Below are 6,415 nucleotides of genomic sequence, written 5' to 3' on the forward strand. Positions count from 1 at the left end.
CTGTTCATCTTTGAATGGTTGTGGTCGTTAAACACTTCAACTCAAACCTCTGTGACTGAGCGGCTCTGCTATTCTATCACCGGCAGCGTCAACAACACACCACCCTGTGCTGGAAACTAGCGCATCATTTCCCTCTTTTGCTGTCTCTTTCACTCTTTGGCTCAGCCATTTAAACTCAGAAATGGGAGGGTCGTTGGTTGCAACTGGCTTCCAGTTTCAGATCCAGAATTCCAGCCAGCAATTAGGTCATTGCAATCGGTCCACCGCTCGGGGACTGCAAGTAATCTCTCTCTTTCTCTTCCTGTATCGGGTAAAGCAAACTGTAGATCTTCCACTCGCTGAAAGTTCTCAATAGTTAACTCGCCCCCAGTAAACTGTACATCTTCTACTCGCTGAAAGTTCTCAATAGTTAACAATTAGATTCGAATTGGATATATCTGTAAAGATTAGCGGATCGAATCAGCCTTTGTAAAATCCGCTGGATTATTAATGTGCTGGTTCAGTTTTGCATTCATTTGTTTGTAACTATGATTTGCACTCCCACTTAATACAAAATTGTACTGTCTCATTTACACTCATGGTAAATTTTGTTTTCCAGAAACTGATACAAAATTTGCAGCATCTTCCCAGAAGTGAGGATGCTTCTTACGTCGTTCTCAAACAAATAATCCACCTTGCACATCCATTCTCTTTCTTAAAAGGTGGAGACCACATTATTTTACTTCTGACAATAAATAAGACAACATCAAATATAAAGCAAAAAAGTGAATCAGAATTTACACAGCGTATTAGCACTCTCATGTGTCTAGACCACTGCAAACAAAGTCAGGCTTATAGATGAATGAATCATGTTTCTATCCCTGATTGCCCCTCCTTTTTGTTTCATAATCTTATTCCCAAGATGCAATCCAAGTCTGGTTGCAAATTTTAGCACCCATCCTATGAGTCAATCAGTCGGGGTATTATCAGTTAGCTCATCCCACTCTTGGTTTGTTACTTTGGCTGCATATGGTAAGAATTGCAAATGCAAATATGATCAGCTTAGGAAAATGCAAACTTAATTTGGTTTTGCATTGATAAATTTTGTATTGTATTTGGTTGTGATGAGTACAACTATGAATTTCAAGACTGGAATCTACTGTTTTCTTACATTTACCAACTTTGACTATAAAAGTTTGCTTCGACTTTTTGGAAGCAAACTTTGCTCCCATTCGTTTTGAATACAAAAACTACAGGAAAAACAAGTTTACTTTCATTTACAGTACAAAAAATGTATTTTTACCAAAGTACCTTCAAAACTAAAACAGAATGCAAATTGCTTCAGTTCAACATTTGCACTCTATCCAAAGTAAGCGGCATACCCAAGTTAATCATAGATGGGTTATTGTAATTGTAAGCTGTGCAGGCCCACTCCCTGGATGCCAAATGAGATGATCAGCTCTATTTCAATTTTTTCTTCTTTGAAGATGATTCCAAAGATCGAAGAAAGACCAGAACAACTTGTACACAATTCTTTGGTTATAGTCTGAGTTTTCCTTGGTTCTGGGTCTCAGTAGTTGGGAGTTTAAGGAAATCTGAGAGGGGTAGAATATTTCTGGTTACAATTTTACAGTTTCATTTCCAGAAAATTGAATTGTTCAGATTTCACAGTCTCATCTCCATTGTTTTGGTTAAAATCGAAAAAAAAAAACCTGGGACCTGTTTCAGCTGCCGAGGTCAAAAGTGGTTTGAAAACATTGATGTTGATTGTAAGGAACTGGCCCAGCAAGACATTGCCCCATTAGAGAAATCAATTTTATTTTATTTTGTTTTTTTTTTGTTTTTTATATATCAGCTACTATAGAGCAAGGAGATTATTTTTATGATATAGAAGTTGATGTAACCACCTCCCGTTTAAGTAATGACTAATGAGAAGCAAAGAGGGGAATAATGAAAACTTGAAAAGAAAGGTGCCCAGATTGACCAATCTAAAGAGAAGGCATAAAAAATAGACAAACTAGATTAGCTCTAATGGTCTAATCTATGATCTCACGTCACCAAATCTTTTCACTCCTAGAGTTAGTCCATCGGCTAATGCATTAAAAATAATAGTTAATTAATTGTGGAAAGTGTCCAGAAATTGAGGAAGAACAGTCAATTTATCTTTTGACTTGAGATTGGATTAGTTGAAGGCAATGACTGTTTACCGGACTGTGGAACCATAACACCCCACGCCAAATTTTAAAATTAGGGGTGGCCACGAGTTGAGTTGTTCACGAATTGTTTAAGCTCGGCTGGTGAAAAGTTCGGTTTGGCTCAATCTAAACCGAATTTCAAGCTGAATTCGAGCCTAATATATGGGCTCGTTTGCTAATCGAGTCGAACTCGAGTTTAATACAGCTCGACTCGTGAGGCTTGCGAGCCTAGTCGAGTATATGTACATAGGGTGTCACTTTGGCTCAACTACTGAAGGAGACCTCGGCTATTAAAGGAGACATCGGTTCAGCACTTTAGCAACTAAGGGAGATCTCGGCTCGGCACCTCAACAACTAAGGGAGACCTTGGCTCGACACCTCATCAGCTAAGAGAGACCTTGACTGCTAGGAAGACCTACAATCAGAGGCAACCAAACTCAAGCCGAACTGAACTCGAACTTCCAAGCTTTTAACTTGAGCCGAGCTTGAGCTCAGGTCGCTAGTTCAAACCAAACTCAAGCTCGAGCTCTAGCCTGATAATTTATGACCAAGCCAAACTAGAATAGGCAAATATTCAGCTTGGCTCGGCTTGGCTCGAATCCACCCCTATATAAAATATCATTGCTTGATATAGCTAGAGCCTAGAGATGCTCAAATCTAAAATGTGAAAGAAACAAATAAACCCCATGATGATTCATCCACAAATATCAAACCAAAGTTGCATAAAGTCAGCTCCTATATTCATTAAAACCAGCCTTGCTATAGCAAGGCATGGGACAAACCATTTATAGTTAACACCTAATTAATTCTGTGACAACATCTCCTCTTTCTACCAAATTAGTTAATATTATTTCTTGCATTAAAATTTTAAAATAAATTAACCATCAAACCCAACAAGCTCAATTCATGCTTCCTATAATTGAAAGATAATTTCGTTAATCAAAGAAGATAAACTGTTACATGCATCCGTTGGAGGGGCGCGAGGTGCAGCTTCTCCTAAACAAGAAAAAAGTTACAAACTTGTCCAAAATAGTTCTTCTCCGTACAGCTCAAAGTAATTGAACCTGGGTCTAACAATCAGCTCACAATCACCTTAGAGTCGCCTTCAACCACTAATTTCTCTGCCCCAAGTTGGTTGACAATCTGAATTTCTTATATAGCTGCCTGAAACTCAGCTCTTGTAGAATCACCTACTCCCACCAGGCCTGAAAACAGTGTTTACCATTTAACTGTTTTCATGCTTTCTTTGTTTTCCCAGTGTTGAATATCAATATGGGAAAACTGCTTCATTGGCTAATTAACATGGAGATGGGTTGAAGCAACCAGCTCTATTCCCGGTCTACCGGCTCATCATGGGCTCTATTATATTGTGCAACGTAACTCTCTCATCAGCGAGTGCATATCCTTCCCCATTAGAGAAGCTTTTGATTCCATCAAGAGCAAAAGACAGGAGAATAGGCTCCGAGCGTCAGAATCAGGAATGGAGGAGGTCGATAGTAGAAGAAACCAGTTAAAAAACAAATGAGACCGTCATCACTCATCAGTCATCAGCCACCTTCATTTTATTTGTTTTGGCTTGACAGCCACTTGTTTAGAACAAGTCCATTGATGGGTCCCCACCAGTTATTCTAATCTAATGGCTGTACAAGTGGGTTTCTTGTGAGGCTGCTGTCCTCAGGGATAGTCCAATAATTCAGTAGGGTATTGTGTACTTAAAGCAATGATATATGACTGATTGAATTAATTAATGTTAATTTATAGCTAACTTTTTCCAAGCAGTGGAGGGGGGAAAGCCCTAAGTTCAATTAATTAAGATATCTAACTTGGTTGAGTGGTATAAGTATAACCAATTGGTTGAGGAATTATAACAATTGGCTGCATTTTTTAAATGGTGTCAGGACTTCTAATGCTTCCAAGTTTAGAAAATGACTTACAATTGTCTCGCTAGCCCTTTCAGTTTTGCCATGGAAGGATGGAAATTCTTGATGCATGTTCTCGCTTTCAGAGCTGGTCCAGAGCTAGGAGATGACCCAAACAAAGCATCAGATTTAAGGGGTCTGATGTGGGTGCTGATCCGAACAGAGGAACCTCTTTGTCAAATACAGTGTGGAACTAAGGCAGTTGGTATCAAAGAATGTTGCAGGGCAGTCTGGAATATGCCATGCATGTCCTACGCTAAGTGACAATTGGGTACGTGTGCTTTGAAGTTTGGAATTTGCTCGGTCCAAGGACAATGGAGTACTTAGTTGCAGACTTGCAGCCCGGGACCGGGACCCTCCTAAATTACCAAGTGATCACAAATTCTCAGGACCCAACAGGGAAACAGGCCAACCATGGTTTTGAAAATCGGACAGGATCGGACATTTGGACTGGTTGATCCGGGACTTTGGTTCTGTTTCACCTTAAAACTGTTTTTTTTTTTTTTGCAAAAACCATTGATTTGGTTAGTAATTCATTGACCCGGGCAGTCAAACTGTTGACCTATTAACCCAAACAAAGGGTTTTGACCATTTTTTATTTTATCTATTTTTAGTTTTTAAAATCAGAACAGACTGTCCTTTTGAATCGGAAAATTGGACCATTCAACCTAGAAACCAGTCCCAAAATGGTTCTATGTCCAGTCCGGTTTTTAAAACCTTGAGGACAACATTAGATAGGTCATGATGAGGGCAGATTTGGCACTCTAGTGACATCGCGCTATATGGCAATCCCAGAATAGTCGCATGACACCCCAGCACCACGTAGGCAATGACTTGCCTTAGCCAAAATGACAAAGAACTACTCGGAACCACGTCGGATGCGCCTTGCATGCCCTGAGGGTGCTTGGCCACCACCTCGCCATGGCCAACTTGTAGACACCTTATCAGGATCTGGACGACCACCTTAGGACCAAGCTTGAGACCTCGGCACAAAGGGAGACCTCCCGCCGAGGTCTCATCGACCAAATTGAGGTCTAGGTAGCAACCTGCATGATGTGGTGGTCGACCTGCCTACACCTCTACTGACTTGACAGAGACCTAGCTGGTGATCTACCTTCGCCGACCTAACAGAGACTTAGCTAGCAATCTACCTCTAGTGACCTGATAGTGTAAGATCACGACAGGGCTTGGTCGGCAGAAGAGGCAACCTACTTTCGCCAACCTGATGAAGACTCAGGTGGCAGCCACATCAATGCCGAGCTAGGGACCTCGGCATTAGGGGCGACCTTCCCCCGAGACCTTGCCAACCTAATGGGACACAATTGACGAACTGTCCGACGTGTTGAGCAACCTCCTCAAGCGGGCTATCGTCTCCGACTTCCATAGGATCACAACGCCACGTCAGAAGAGCCGGTTATCACCCCGCCTGCTTCGGGCGTGACTGGATAAGCACTACTTGCTTATGCGGAGTCCACCTCCAGGTGTGAAATCACCTCCAAACTAGACAGGCCAGAGATCTCGAACGTGCTTCGTGAGCCTCACAATAGCTTGCTTATATAAAGGCAGCATCCCCTTCCTTAAAAAAGGTATGCACGATTTAGCATTCATAGCTCTCTCGCTTTTTAGCTTTCTCAAAAATCTCTAGTTCGTTGACTTAAGCATCGAAGTGCCCACCCTGGGTAAAGCAACCCGGGCGCTCTGATATTGTTTTCTTGTAGCTTGACTAGGCGACCTCATCAACCCAATCTCTGAGCTACCCTCCAGTAGGGAGTTGCCAGATTGCGCATCATCAATTGGCATCATCTATGGGAACTGCTACTTAAAAGCCAGTTCTTAATCCTTATTTTGAATTTGCAAACTCATTGATATCAACCAAAAACAATCAGCTCGGATGAGCCTCGTCAACTCTGATCGCGAGGTTTTTCTCTACAGGTCAAGCCCTTTGCGGCTCCCATGGGTTGGCGACAAACAAACTGTGATTTTGCCCTTGCGGGTCAAGCCTTTCGAGGCTCCTTTGCGAGTTGGCAACCTATAAATAGAAGAGTTGCCCCAACAGGTTGAGACCCCATGTGACTCTCGTAGGAGTAGACAACCAGCGTCTCCAAGAGTTGATGTAGTGCAGCCGTGGCGCCAGCCGTGCATCTAACGCTAATAACAACAATGTTAACAACGTTAATAGCAACAGACATATTGGCGTTGTTATCACAAGGGGGGTAGAGTTTGAAGGACCAACCTGTGCAAGCTTCAGCGATTTGGCCCAAACAGTCTCTCGACCCTAACTGCAAAATTTCACTATAGATTGAGCCCTTCATGGCTCTCGTG

Source organism: Nelumbo lutea, chromosome 7 (genome assembly GCF_056320005.1).
Source record: "Nelumbo lutea isolate HS-2025 chromosome 7, American lotus-T2T, whole genome shotgun sequence".
Taxonomy (NCBI): Eukaryota; Viridiplantae; Streptophyta; class Magnoliopsida; order Proteales; family Nelumbonaceae; genus Nelumbo; species Nelumbo lutea.